Source organism: Hyperolius riggenbachi, chromosome 1 (assembly GCF_040937935.1).
Source record: "Hyperolius riggenbachi isolate aHypRig1 chromosome 1, aHypRig1.pri, whole genome shotgun sequence".
Classification (NCBI taxonomy): domain Eukaryota; kingdom Metazoa; phylum Chordata; class Amphibia; order Anura; family Hyperoliidae; genus Hyperolius; species Hyperolius riggenbachi.
This window is the reverse complement of record NC_090646.1, coordinates 480,113,438-480,128,971: the sequence shown is the minus strand read 5'-3', so window position 1 is coordinate 480,128,971 and position 15,534 is coordinate 480,113,438. Positions and strand designations below refer to the sequence as shown.

Genomic DNA, 15,534 nt, shown 5'->3' with positions numbered 1-15,534 from the left:
TGACAATCTGCAAGTAATAATTCACTGAGAGACAAACTGTGAGCCAGAAGCTAGAATAAACCGTAAGGATGATCATAACTGTAAATACTATGTATACTTCATCCGAGAAGTAAAGGTCAATTTCCAAGAAGATTACGTAGTCATTAATCAACATGATAAACTGGAATGCAATGTTAGATAGACAGAGAGTAACTATGATGAGGTCAGTTGGGCTGACGGTCTTACCCTTTTCCTTGTCTAGGAGGTTTACAGCAATGATGAGTGCGTTAGTAAATGGAGCCATTACTGTGCTGAAAGCCACAATACCCATGGAAGTCAAAATAAACGCAGGTAGCATCAGAGGAAGTTCTCTTCAACATCACCTGCCTAAAATAAATAAATATAAATCAATAAATGTGTACTCTTCAAAGCCATTAGACAAAAGTGCTGTTGGATACATAATGCCCTATTCATCAAACAGAATGAGCCATATCAGTGAAATATAGTTGTGCACTAGCAGTTGCATACAGAAGCCCACAACAACAAATAGCTTGGGTTTTTAAAAGCTGGTTCTCACTATTGGTGTGCACAGGTACTAAACTTTATTCTACAGGTGATGGTTGCCAACCTATTTAACTGAGTAGCAGATGGCTTGCAATAGTCCTTATTAACTCCAAGCATCTCTGGACCAGAGATGAATTAGTAAATAGAGCTCCTAGCAAAATGTACAGAAATGTCGTCACAATTATTAATTAGGCCTGGTGGTGTAGTGATTAGTGTTCTCACTTTGCAGCGCTGGGTCCCTGGTTTGAACAGGGCCGGATTTGTACTCTTTACCACCCAAGGTCACTGTCGCTTGCAACCCCCCTTCAGTATAGGTAGCCAGATGACCCCTTCCCTCCAGTATAGTTAGCCAGATGACCCCCCTCCACCCCTTCCCTCTAGTATAGGTAGCCAGATGAACTCCCCCCCCCCCCCCAGTATAGGTAGCCAGATGACCCCACCCCCCTTTACCTTCAGTATAGGTAGCCTGATGACTCCCTTAATCCCTCCTCCCCCCCCCCCCTTTCAGTATAGGTAGTTAGCTCGCCCTCACACCGCAGCAGCCATCAGTGTCACTCACTTTTCTGATCGTCTCCAGTGCAGAAGCTTCCTTTTCCTTTCCGTCTCTAATGCTGCCCAAGTCCATAGCCTCCGGCCACAATGCAAACTTGCACAGAGAGCAAGGTGGCTGCTGCACAGGCGGCTAGCAGCAGAGTACCGCAGTCAGGCACTCGTCTGATCTCCCTGCATTGCAGCATTTGCATGCTTGCAAATGCTGCACCAGTTTAGCCTGCTTTGGTGCCGTTGCTCCTGTGGTGCCCTAGGCCACGGCCCAGGTGGCCTTGGACTAAATCCGGCCCTGGGTTTGAATCCCAGCCAGGGCACTATCTGCAAGGAGTTTGCATGTTATCCCTGTGTCTGTGTGGGTTTCCTTCCACATCCCAAAAACATACAGATCAATAAAATTAGTTTCACCCTAAAATTGGCCTTAGACTACAAGATATAGACATAGGACTATGGAATGATTAGATTATGAGCCCCTCTGAGGGATAGTTAAGTGACAAGACAATATACTCTGTGTGTGAAAGATGTCAGTGCTATATAAATACATAATAACTGTAACTGCTCCCCCCCCCCCCCCCCCCCCCCCACACACACACACACACACACACTATCACTCAGAATCCACTAAGGCTAAGCCTTGCAATATTTTAACGTTCTCTCTATTTTATCTCTCTATTCTAAAGGTGGTCACAAACCATACAAATTAAAACAGTGCAAACCAATGCAAATTAAGACAGAAAGGTTATTATTATTTTATTCTTATTTAGTTTCCCTAACAGGCATAATCAACTTATCTCAGATTTCTATAGGTTGTCATACATTTTTTGTAAATTAAAACAGAAAAGTTATTATAATAATTATTATTTAGTTTATATGTATTCAGATGCAATAGGCACACATCACAAGCAGCTTATATTAACAGTCACTTTTTTGTGGCTATAGGTTTAGTTTTTCTTAAACAATGTGTTTCACATAACTATATTTTTATTTAATGTAACATCTGTAGTAAGGACGGCTGCGGACACGCAGGGGGTACTCGCAGCCGCCTTTGATCAGTGTTGTCAGGTCTCGTCCGTTCCAACGGCGTCTAGCACGCCGGGAACGGTACTGTCATCTGTTCATGGGATCGCTGTCGCGCGCGCGGAGACAGGACCTTTCTGCTGGGAGAAGGCGTGTCAGCTGACCTGCCGATCGGCTGACGTCAGAGGTGACTCTCGCCGCTCGGATTGGCTGGTTCCGAGGTGGGCACAGCTGAGAGTCTTCCTCTGCTTCATAAACCTTCGCTCTTCATTCGCAAACTGTCTGCTGTCGTGAATACACTCGTGTTAGCGCTCAGACCTTAGACTAGTATCCGGTGTGCTTTGATCTGGGAGGAAACCAGGGATTTCACACAAGACTAGGACTATTGTATATTATTGTGATTGATTACCTGTGTATGATTCTGGCTATACTCTGACCTTGCATTTGTCCATCGATTCTGTACTTCTGCCTATCTGACTATAGTTGCTGAACCTCTGCCTGATTACTCTCTACTCTCCTGCTTAACAATTCTGTACTGCTATTGTCTCTCTGCTACCGAACCTTGCCTGTCTGACCCCTCTACTCACCAGTGGGCCCTTGCCACTGGTGAGGTGCTCTTTCTGATTACCCACCAGCCCCTCTGGTGCGGGTTTCGGTATATATTAGTACTGTGACTGATAGTACCACTACCTTACCAGCTCCTCTGGTAAGGTCTGGTCAAACTATACAGTCACTCCTTCTGTCATACCTTGCCAGCTCCACTGACAAGGTTTTATCTAAGTTCTATTTCCTTGGTTCTGATAGTACTTTACCAGCTCCTCTGGTAAGGTTTTGCTGTACTATTTGTATAACTGTGCTGATAGTACCTTACCAGCCCCTCTGGTAAGGTCCAGTCAAATCTATTCAGTACAGTCTTGATAGGCCTTCCAGCTCATCTGGTAAGGCCTATCTAATATTTCTTACTGTTGCACAAAGCACCATTCACACAGTATCTTGTCAGCTATACTTGCATTATTGGTGATTCTGCAGATCGCCACATAATCAGGTATAGTGTCTGTATTATTGGTGATACTGCAGATCACCAATAATCAGACGTCTGAGTTGCTACACCCAACCGTTACATTTAATTATTTGGTCCAAATCCAACCAATTAAATCATATTCACTTTTATATTGCTTTGAGATAGGAATGCACCCGAAAAGTGTGACTGACCCCTTTTCTCCCCAAAGACTGTTTCCACTAAAATGAATGAAGTGGCTATCCACTATGGTCTCCACAGTGCCACCTGGCAGCCAGTTGCAGTAGAAGCACTGTATGTAAATAAATTGTATCATTTGCTAGGAGTTCTGACCTCTTGTTACCTATGGATGAGGATGTGGGAAGCTAGAACTGGGGTCTTTTGGGAGGAACTAGAGTGGCATGTAACTGTTAGTAACTGTTAGGCATGAAAAACAAAATCAATTCTCTATTTCTATCTGTTGATCATATAAAAGGAATGCTAAAAAGGCAATGCATAACTTTAAAATCAATCTTACTTTTTTATTACAGAGATTAATCCTCATGTCCCCAGCTCCTTAGTACGCAGCCAGTAATCAGCCGCAAAAGAGAAGTTGCAGTGCAGGCTGGGGCGGAGGAGTTTCTGCACAGACACAGCTAGTTCAGCCTGATTGGCTGCAGCCTGTGTCACTCTCACTCCTTTTCCTCTCATTGGCTGCCTCCCATGACTGTCCGTGTCTGCCCCCTCCCCACACTCCAGCCCGACAGGCATTCCGCTGATTCATGTGGGCAGTGGCTCTGCCACTATCGCATCGCATCCATGGGGACCCCCGTCCATGCTACCATTTCCTTAGGGATTCCCTGCATTTACAATCAACGCTTGCTATTGGTGTGGGGAGAAGGGGGGAGTAAGGGGGGAAATGACCTCACCATTGGCTTCAGCTGGAGGGAGTAGAGATGGCCCCTGCCAGCGAACAGAATTCTCTCCATTTACCTTTTTTTATTTTATAAAGTTCACTGAAATCAACACTTGGACCGTGCAATACACATGTTATGTAAGTAGAGCTAGTATTTATCTACTTATATATGTCGTTTTTTTTATCTGGCATAGTATGGCTGACAGCTCCTCTTTAAAGGGAACCTAAACTGAGAGAGATATGGATGTTTCCTGTTAAACAATACCATTTGCCTGGCAGTCCTGCTGCTGTATTTGGCTGGAGTAGTGGCTGAATCACACACCTGAAAAAGCATGCAGCTAATCCTTCAGTCAGAGCACCTGATCTGCATGCTTGTTGAGGGTCTGTAGCTGAAAGTATTAGAGACACAGGATCAGCAGGAGAGTCAGGCAACTGGTATTATTTTAAAGAGAACCCGAGGTGGGATTTAATTATGCTTTTGGGGCACAAAGGCTGGTTGTGCACACCAACACCAGCCTCTGTTGCCCCATGGTGTGCCTCCAAGACCCCGCTGCGCGCCGCTATACCCCCCGCAGTGCTGTGTTTACCTCTGCCTGTCTGTTAGCGCCGCTCCCCCCGCCTCCTCCGTATCGGCGCTACCCGCCTGCGTCACTTCCCTCCAATCAGCGGGAGGGAAGGGATGCGGGCGGGTAGCGCCGATACGGAGGAGGCGGTGGAGCGGCGCTGACAGAAAGAGCATAGGTAAACATTGTGCTGGCGACACGTTGCGTGTCGCCAGCACTGCGGGGGGTATAGCGGCGCGCAGGGGGGTCTTGGAGGCACACCATGGGGCAACAGAGGCTGGTGTTAGTGTGCACAACCAGCCTCTGTGCCCCACTAGCATAAGTAAATCCCACCTCGGGTTCTCTTTAAAAGGAAAAATCCATATCCTTCTCAGTTTAGGTTCCCTTTAAGGGGGTGCAAATGAGTATTTTGGTTGTGTGCTTAATGAGCAAATTTATTAAAAGAAACTGAAATATATTTTAAAATTAAATATATTTTAAATTAAAATATTTTTTAATTTATATTTTGCACTGTATTTCTTTTAAAACATTATGTTATTCACCAATGGCAATAGTAGATGACTCAAAGTAGTGAAAACTAGCAACAAGCACAACTCCTGTTGAGTTGTTTTTTTTGTAATGATTTTTTAACCACTCCCTTTCAGTCAAGGGGCCAGTGGCGCAATGGATAACGCGTCTCACTACGGATCAGAAGATTCTAGGTTTGACTTCTGGCTGGCTTGATATGATATTTTAATATTTCTGGTTAAATAAATTTCTCTTTTCAGCCAAACTAGCTATGGAAAGTACGCACTAAAAAAAAAAAAAAAAGTCGATATAAAAAGTGTAGCTGTTTAACAAAAAAAAGCTATGGCCAGCACTACTGCCCATAAGAGCAAACATTAAAAGTTATATATATATATATATATATATATATATATATATATATATTTACAGTATATTATATAGTAGAAAAAATTCTATATATTATACGTGTGCTTGCGGACAGCTTGCAAGACTGCAACTTGCAGGCGGTCTGCAAAAATGCTTACAATATAAAGAACCGCTTACAGAAAACTGTACCTCTTTTGGTACGAAAAATCATGCATACATTTAACGCCAGGGAGCAGGGGCGCTCCTAGCGTGAGGCAATCCAGGCAACGGCTTGGATCGTCAAGATGGGGGGGAGCGCCGCCGCGGGGGGGGGGGGGGGGATTCGCCGCTACTACACAGCTACAGTCAGTCACCGTCTGTGAAAACGTGGAGCCCGTGGCTTGTTTACATGAGGAATGTGCTCCGCCGCTGCTGCCGCCTCTATACACGCCCCCAGCGGCCCAGCCAATAGGCATGACATTAGGCAGCTCCCAGTCCCACCCTTTTTCCTCCTCCTCTAGCCTGGCCGGCCCCCTCTTCATAGCAGCAGCACGGGTACTCTGATTACCTCATGCGCGGCGCCGCCTCTAACTCCGCCCCCCGCAAGCGTGACTCGCCACCGCCGCCGGATGCCAATTGCCCTCCTGCTGAGCCCCCCTGGCGCTGCTTGTGTACGCAGCATCCTGGTTCCCCCTGGCCCCTCAAACACCTGTGACCCAGCCAGGAGTCAGGCAAGCAAGCAGCTTGGATTCTAGTGAGAGGTAAGCCGCATCCTTGCTAGCCTAGACTCACTGATGGCTGCCTGTCTTACGAAGTTGCAGCTCTGAGCCTCTGATCATCCTCTCTTACATGTAAAATACACAAAGCATAACAAGCAGCATAAACATCTAGTTGCAGCAGCCAGCAGCAGCAGCTGATACAAGTCTTATTTATAAATCTGCAGTTTCTACTCCCTGATGAAAGCAGACATATACTGTTAACAGCCTGTGCTTTCAAATGAGCTTATCTGCCATGGCAGTCAGGTGACCCAGGGGACCAAAATTGCACCTTGTGATAGACACAAATGATGGGGGCTAAACTCAAATACATACAGGGTGCATGGATTTCTTTTTCGATTTTGTTTCTTTCTGTCCTGTGCGTTCAGGTCCACTTTAACCTCTTCAGAACCAGTTATAAAAACCCCTTAAAGGAGTTATCAGGCTTCTAGATGTAAAATAAGGGCTACTTACTCGGGGGCTTCATCCAGCCCCAAGCTACCAGCATGTTCCTCGCCGCAGCTCTGCATGCAGCCGTTCGCCTCCTCTGTTTCCCAGTCCGCGGTGATGTCAGGCCGACCTGGAGGTTGGCCTGTACTTCGCTTGTGCGAGCGGCGCTGTCAATCACCGCCACGTGGACCGGAGCGGACTGCGCAGGTGGTAGTTCTGCGCCCGCGCAGTATGCTCCAGTCCACGTAGCGGTGATTGACAGCGCCGCTCAAGCAGGCGCAGTACACGTCATCACCGCCGACCGGGAAACAGAGGAGGCGAACGGCTGCATGCAGAGCTGTGGCGAGGAACATGCTGGGAGCTTGGGGCTGGATGAAGCCCCGGGTAAGTAGCCCTTATATTACATCTAGAAGCCTGATAACTCCTTTAAAATGTGGAACTTTATCAATACAGCGTATAGAATTAGTGTGTGTCTGTGTACATGGTGGTGTGGGGGGCGGTAATGAAGGGTGGCGTCGTGGGGCACCACGGGGGGGGGGGGCACAGGTTTTCTCGCCTGGAGTGACAAAATGGCTAGAGGCGCCCCTGCCAGGGAGGTTAAGAGAACTGAGCCCCTTTCCCCCCCAAAGACAATGTCTCCACTAAAATAAGGTGGCCATCCCCTATCGTCTCCACAGTGCCACCTAGCAGCCAGTTGGAGTAAAAGCACAGTATGTAAATAAATTGTATCATTTGCTATGTGCTGACCTCTTTGTTCCTATGGATGAGGATGTGGGCAGCTAAAACTGGGGCCTTTGGAAGGCAGGGTGGCTTAATGGGGCGCAGAGGAGTATTTTGGTTGTGTACTTAATAAGCCCATTTATTAAAAGAAACTGAAATATATTTTGAGTATTATTTATATTTTGTAATGTATTTCTGTAAAACATTCTGCTATCCAATGGCATTAGAAGATGACCCAAAGCCAATGGCGCAATGGATAACGCGTCTGACTACTGATCAGAAGATTCTAGGTTCGACTCCTGGCTTGCTTGAAAATGACATTTTTATGGACAGACTATGTAACCATGGGGTCTTTGCACTAAACTGCATTAACCTCCCTGGCGGTAAGCCCGACCTGAGCCCGGGCTTGGAGAGATGAGCTGTGAGGGGTAAGCCCGAGCTCAGGTTGGGCTAGGGAATTCTCTGCTTTTTAGGATTCCCGCCCGCGATCGCTGCTGCGCAACCATGGCCGGATTTCTGGCTAGGCCACATAGGCCATGGCCTAGGGCACCAGATAAACAAGGGGCGGCCTGCAGACAGTGGGCATTATTTGCAGGGCATTATTTGCAAGTGTCCAAACAAATGATAGTGATCAGGATAACTGCACTATTAGTACCAGCTGGCATTTGCCTGTGCTGTGCTACAGGCAGCTGCAGTCCGTTAACCAAACGTTTGTGAACAGTGTGTGACTAGCAAAAAGCCAGACCTTGTCCAATGACATAGCAGCAGCTGCAGGCAGTTACAGAAGGCCGGGTCTCACGCACTTGGTGTGGGGGATGAAAGGACCAGGGGCAGCACCAGCAAATAGTACAGAATACAGAAAGCAGCCTCTCACAGTACCCGTTTCTTAATTATTGATGGCCAGTGCTATTACCCTGGAGACAGCAGTGGGTACAGGACTCACTTTTACGTGTTGCTGACCCCACCTAATGTCCAATTGTGACCCACTTTTGACTATGTGTGTGTGGTGGATGGCTCCCACCACGCCCATCACCTGTAGATCGCTTTATTGACCAGTTCCCCCATGTGACGTGATTGATTCACTTCAGGTTGCCATGGAGACCTCGGCATTAGCCGCAATAGTGGACACCATCGGCCCAAAGTTTTTTGGGTGTGTGTGGAGAGAGGTGGTAGGATACGGTTTCGGTTGGGGCGGCTGGTAATAGTCGGCCTTGGGCGGTAAGAAGTACAAATCCGGCCCTGTGCGCAACGGGACTCTAGCAACTCCCCCGGCTCTTCCCGGCCTGTCCCAGTATTTTGCAGGACGCCGGGATTCCTATAGCCCTGCTCTTCTTCCGGGGACCCGGCGGGCAATCAGAGAGGCGGCGTGACGTCTCAAAATTTGATCTCTCCCGTGTCACCTGACTGCCAGATAAGCTCATTTGAAACATGGAACGACAGTATATGCAATTACAGTTACCGATTTTTGTCTGGATTTTGACTACTCTCTGCCTGATTTATTTGTACAGTTTCTCAATTTTTAAAGTTTATTCATAAATTTTATGAAATCAACAAATTTGTGTTCCATTCTTTTATTTATTTGCAGAATGTCTACCAGGCTATTATTCAGACATATTTTGGTGAGTCATGACTGAAAATTGAAGGCCTAAAATTCTTGAAATAAATGTACCGCTTTTGACTCAAAATTCCAGACAGAAATGCACCGCCAGGGAGGTTTTAACCACCCTGGCGGTAATGACGAGCCTGACTCGTCCAGCAGAAACATGCTGAAAGTGGTAATTACGAGCTAGGCTCGTCAATACTGCCAGGGAGATTTCCTGTTTCTTTGCCCCGCCGCCTTCACTTTTCCCTCATCAGAGGGATTCCCCAGAGTGGCTGGATGCCTGTCAGCACTCTGTGGGTAGCGATCTGTGCTAACCCAGCGTGCAGAACTAGCATCCAGCCACTCTGGGGAATCCCTGTGCAGCTGGCAGGCAGAGAATGTGTGGGCAGGGATTCCCCCTTCTGTGCGGAGGGGGTGGCCGGGTGTCTCCCTTCTGTGTAGGGGGGGTAATCACCCTTCTATGCAGGCGAGTGGCCAGGTGTCTCCCTTCTGTGCAGGGGGGAGATCCCCCTTCTATGGGGGCTAGTGGCTTCTGTGCGAGGGGGGGGGGTCCCCTTCTGTGCGGGCGGGCTGTGGGTGGCTCTTCCCTCTTCCTCCCTCCCGATCCCACGTGCATCCCCCCGTACACCCCCCCCCCTCCCCTTTTCTCCTAGCCACCCCGGTATCCAGCCCTACACTACTCACCCGAGGGCTGTCTCCTGCGCCGGCCGCGATTGGCACCCTCTTCCTCCATCGCTGAAGTCTCGTGTTCTGTGTAATTACAGTACGAAGCTCAGTGACGTCACTATACTACCTGATCTATAGCTAGATACCTTTTATTGGGATTGTTTATGCTTTGCTAACCTATACTGGAGAAAAAAAAACTTTAGCAGAAAACCGGGGGAGGGGGGTTTGGGGGGTGAGGGGCAGGAAATAATGTTGCAGCAGCAAGCAGCAGCAGCGTTGGATGCAATACAAACATCTGTATTGGATTCAATATAAAAATGTAAGTGTCAAAAGAAAAGAAAAAGTAACGGGCAGCACTACTGCCCATAACAACAGACACTGCAGTTAAATATATACACATAGGCAAATGCAGGGGGAATTACAGCTGCCCAGAATCCCCCCTCAGACCAGGGCCGGTGCTGTGTCTGGGGACAGGCACAAGTTGAGACACCAGAATACCTGCAGGTATCCTGCAGATCACAGCACTGCCCCCTTTCTTTCCCTGTTACAGTTGACTTTGGATGTAGCAGCAGAGTGTGTACAGAGCATGGAGCAGCAGCGTGTGTACAGAGCATCAAGCTGCTTTGGGGAATTTAAGTCAAGGATGAGCACAGCCCTGTGTCCTGCTGGGTGAAAACTTCACTTTCCCCTTCATTAGCAATGTCGGCTGTCCTCATTATCTGTATCTCTCAGTCAGTCGGTCGGCTAGAAACTGCATTTTGTGTACCCAGCATGATATCCTACAATATTATTATACTGTATTGTGCGTGGTTGAGGGAGACCTTTCAGGAATTCCCCAATCCCCCCCCCCCCCTTGAAATTCCTGGGTTTGCCCCTGATACACATATAACATTTTTTTTTATTTTTTTTTTAAAGTGCTGTTTTTATATTGTACGCATGCTTGCGGACAACTTGCAAGACCGCAACTTGCAAGCGGTGTGCAAAAATGCTTACAATATAAAGAACCGCTTACAAAAAATGGTACCTCTTTTGGTACAAAAAATTGTGCCTAAATTAAACGCCAGGGAGGTGAAGAGAACTGAGACCCTTTCCTCCCAAAGACAGTGGGCATGATTCACAGAGCTTTTTCGCCTGTTTTCCCTCTGTTTCCACCTTATCTATGTTACTTTTTTAAGCTCCCACAGAGCAAAAATATAATATAATTAAAGTAAGAAAAGTAATATTGAAATGAAGTTGATCAGGAATCACTTACTTTGATTGATTATTTTGCTTGTAAATTTGCTGAAAGGTTATTTTTTTATCAAATAGGTGAGAAGTTTTGTGAAAAGAACCCAACGTCTCCACTAAAATAAATTAAGTGGCTATTCACTATAGTCTCCACAGTGCCACCTAGCAGCCAGTTTGAGTGGAAGCACAGCGAGACCCCCGAGGGACGGAGGACGGCGTGGGAAGCCTCATTAGGATCCTGAGGCTTCCCCCACCCGAGGTGAGTACCCCCCAGGGGACGTTTTGACATTACAGATTCTCTTTAACCACTTGACGACCAGGGGATTTATGGCTGATCTGTGCTGCCTGGGCTCTCCAGCCAGCAGCACAGATCAGGATAGAGCCAGGGCGATCAGACTTACCCCCTTTTTTCCCCACTAGGGGGATGTCCTGCTGGGGGGGGTCTGATCGCCGCCGGCTTGCTGCGCTTTGCGGGGGGGGGGGGGCTCTTCAAAGCCCCGCTCCGCAGCGTTCTCTGCACTCCGTCCCTCTCTCTCCCTCCCCCTGTGAGCTGCGCAGGACGGATATCCGTCCTGCGCATTGAAGGATAGGCTTCAGCCTATCATAGGCTGGCGATCCCCGGCCAATCAGAGGCCGGGGATCGTCTAGCGCCGTATGATGTAAACAGCGGGGATTTCTTCCCCGCGTGTTTACATTTTGCTGGCGAGCCGCGATCGGCGGCTCTCTGGCTGTTCACGGAGACACCCTCCGTGAACGGACATGGAAAGGCCGCTCGTTTGGAAACCCGCAGACGACCAGTTTACGCCAATCGGCGTTAGCTGGTCGTCAAGAGGTTAAGGTGGTGCAGATGAGTATTTTGGTAAGCACATTTATTAAGAAGAAACTGATTTTTTTTGTGTGTATTTATTTATATTTTGTACTGTATTTCAGCAAGAAATTATATCATCCAACAATGGCATCAGTAGATCCAAAGTAGCATAAGCCAGCATCAATCAAAACTCTTTTTTTTTTTTTTTTTTTTTTTTTTTTTTGCAATGATTTTTTAACCATTCCACTTCAGTCAAGGGGCCAGTGGCGCAATGGATAACGCGTCTGACTACGGATCAGAAGATTCTAGGTTCGACTCCTGGCTGGCTCGAAATGACATTTTAATATTTGTGGTTAAATAAATTTCTCTTTTCAGCCAAACTAGCTATATAACTATAGAAGGTATGCACTAAAAAAAAGTAATATAAGCAGGAGCAGCATTGAATGCAGTACAAACATCTGTATTGGATTCAATATAAAAAAAAAGTAAGAGTTAAAAAAAAAAAAAAAATATAGCCAGCACTACTGCCCATAACATATATATATATATTTTTTGAATAAACATTTTTTTCAAAATGTGCTTTTTTATATTGTACGTGTGCTTGTGGACAACTCGCAAGACTGCAACTTGCAGGCGGTTTGCAAAAATGCTTACAATATAAAAAACCGCTTACAGAAAATTGTACCTCTTTTGGTACAAACATTTTGTGTAAATTTAAAGCCAGGAAGATCAAGAGAACTGAGCCCCTTTCCCCCCAAAGACTATGGCTTCAATTCATCAAAGGGTGTTCGATAACAAAACCCCAGTCCTTAAAATACCGCATTCGGTATTTTACACTTCACTGTGCTAATTCATCAATATTTTCACATGTGTGGTAGAGGTTCGTTAAGTTACCAAAGTACTACGGCTTCAGTTCATCAAAGGCTGTTAGATAACAGCAGAGTGGTGCAGAGCAGCTTGGAATGTCTCTGTGTTGTTACAAGCTGATAACAATAGAAGGCATCCAGACATCCCTTTACATGTAAACGTGTGTTATATTTACTGTTACTTATACTGCCTCTGCTGCTCTGAATCTGTCCATCAGTGTTTCTTAACATTTTACTTATTTGCCACAACGTAGATAAACTTCCTGGAGACTTTACAAATGCCATGCTTGGTGATTTCACCACTTGCATCTTTGTATATTCAAACAGGGACTCAAAGGGTTAAACCACCGAAGGACATCTGGGGATATCTTTTGTCCCGTTATCTCTGCTCACTGCCTGGGAGGTCTGGAAGCTTGTGTGGAGAAGCCTGTGTGACCTATCAGCAGCACTTGCAGGAGAACAGGGGCTGTTTCTATTGGCTGCCTGCTCCTGTTAATCATGAAAACATTGACACAGAAGGCTTTCGAAGCCTGTAACGACAGGGGAGAGCTCGAGATAAACACCGAATGTGCTAGCGAATGTGGTAACCTTGATGAATTAACATTTACTGACATTTGCTGACATGTGTTGAGCACAAGTCGGTAATTTATCTCATTGCTCTGTGATTTCAGCTTCTCATTCGGTAACAGCTTTGATGAATTAACATTTTCTTAAGTGCTCCGTTAACTCAGCTGTTTTCAGCATTACCGAATGCGGTAATGCTTGATGAATTGAAGCCAATGTCTCCACTAAAATGAGGTGGCCATCCCCTATAGTCGCTAGTGTTGTCCGGATCATGAACGATTCGGATCTTTGATCCGAATCTATTTTATGAGTCGATAATCCGAATCATCAAAATGAGTGATTCGGATCGCAAAAGGGGCGGGCCAGGAGCGACACGCCCCCTCTCAGCAGGCAGGGGGGACCTGGAAGCAGAGCTGAGATGGATCGCTCTGTTGGATGGGAGCCAGCCTTGCAGGGAGACAGGTAGATGAGAGAGAGGGGACATGGGTGCCACTGCCAGATATGTGTAGAGCACACATACTGGCTATAACGTGCTGCCCATTATAGGCTGTCTGTTCCGTAGTTGTGCACAGTGAACACATTGGAAGCTTTTGGCTCAGCACAGCTCAGTAACTTTGCAGACAGTGTGATTGAAAGGCAATATAATCCTCCTGCACTCGGCACTAAACAGCTGCACTTATCTTCTGGGAATGCTTTCTTTCACTGTGCGACCTTTTCTTTCAAAGTGTACAGATGAACATATAGGTGAAATATATGTAAAGCATGTGATTTGCAGCATGTGGGTATTACGTGCAAACATTTCTGCTCTCTGCTCGTCCCTCCTCCCTTCTCTGTCCACTCCCTGCCCTCTGTCCATCTTCTCCCCTTCTCTGTGTGTCCACTCCCTCCCCTTCTCCTGTCCACAGACCTGTCCTGCTGTTCATTTAACCCCCAATGCTTCCGGTAGTAAAATGATCCGAGATTCGGATCAAAGATCCGGATCTCTTCAATGATCCGATTCGAATCATCCGGATCATTGAAAAGATCCGAACTTCCCATCTCTAATAGTCGCATCAGTGCCACCTAGCAGCCAGTTGGAGTAGAAGCACAGTATGTAAATAAATTGTATCTTTTGCTGAGTTCTGGCCTCTTTGTACCTATGGATGAGAACATGGGCAGCAAGAACTGGGGCCTTCGGGAGGCAGGGTGACTTAAGGGGGCGCAAAGGAGTATTTTGGTTGTGTACTTAATAAGCACAGAAACTGAAATATATTTTGAGTTTTATTTATATGTTGTACTGTATTTCTGTAAAACATTAGGTTATTCACCAATGGCAATAGTAGATGACTCAAAGTAGTGAAAACCAGCAACAAGCACAACTCCCGTTGAGTTTTTTTTTTGTAATGATTTTTTAACCACTCCCTTTCAGTCAAGGGGCCAGTGGCGCAATGGATAACGCGTCTGACTACGGATCAGAAGATTCTAGGTTCGACTCCTGGCTGGCTTGAAATGACATTTTAATATTTCTGGTTAAATAAATATCGCTTTTCAGGCAAACTAGCAATATAATTATAGAAGGTATGCACTAAAAAAGTAATATAAGCAGGAGCAGCTTTGAATATTGCATTCAATATATTAAAAAAACTTCAAAAAAAAAAAAAAAAAGCTATGGCCAGCACTACTGCCCATAACAGCAAACATTAAAAGTTAAAATAATCTATCTATATATATATATATATATATTTATTTATTTAACATCCCTATAGACACTAACTGTTCCACTACCACAAAATTCCTCTCACTCACCTCATCCTATGACCTCTCCCAATGGTCCTCAACCTCCACCCACAAAAATGGCCACACTTTGGACCTAGTTTTTACCCGGCTCTGTCCAGTTTCCACATTTAATAACTCTTTATTCCCCCTTTCAGATCACAATCTCATAACGTTTACAATCAGCCCCTCCCTGCCTCCTCCAGCTACTGTAGTGCAGCCATCACGCTTATGCAGGAATTATCGCAACCTCGACCTCTGCTCCCTAGCTGATTCTCTAAAACCCCTGGGCTCCCTATCATCCTACACTGACCCCGAGTCAGCATCCATCTACTACTCCACCACAGTCACCGCTGTCATGAACACAGCCGCCCCTCTCACCAACTTCAGCCCCCGCCGCATCAACAGACAGCCCTGGCTGACTGAACCCATCAAACAACTGAAAAGACAGTCCAGGGCAGCAGAACGGCAGTGGTGGAAAAGCTCCAACGCAGATGACTTCGCCCACTATAAAAACACGCTGCTGCAGCTCAGGGACGCTCTCTCACTTGCAAAGCAGTCATACTTCTCTATACTTATTTCTTCACAATCCCATAACCCTAAACAACTTTTTAACACCTTCAACTCTCTTCTCCACCCCCCGCCTCCCCCTACAACCACAAGCTTGTCTGCAGAGGACTTTGCAGCAT

At 46.4% G+C, this 15,534-nt stretch overlaps 1 long non-coding RNA gene and 2 other non-coding genes across 3 annotated transcripts in view; 2 read left to right on the top strand and 1 right to left on the bottom strand.

Moving 5' to 3' along the window:
- Positions 1 to 328: 328 nt before the first annotated feature.
- LOC137554828 (uncharacterized) overlaps positions 329 to 15,534 on the bottom strand; it is a 39,073-nt gene continuing 23,867 nt past the window's right edge. The window contains exon 3 of the long non-coding RNA XR_011027550.1: positions 329 to 366. This is a non-coding gene — a long non-coding RNA (uncharacterized lncRNA). The remainder of the gene's footprint in view (positions 367 to 15,534) is intronic.
- TRNAR-ACG (transfer RNA arginine (anticodon ACG)) lies at positions 11,921 to 11,993 on the top strand. The gene has a single exon. It is a non-coding gene; the product is annotated as a tRNA-Arg (tRNA).
- On the top strand, positions 14,507 to 14,579 carry TRNAR-ACG (transfer RNA arginine (anticodon ACG)). Its single transcript has one exon. It is a non-coding gene; the product is annotated as a tRNA-Arg (tRNA).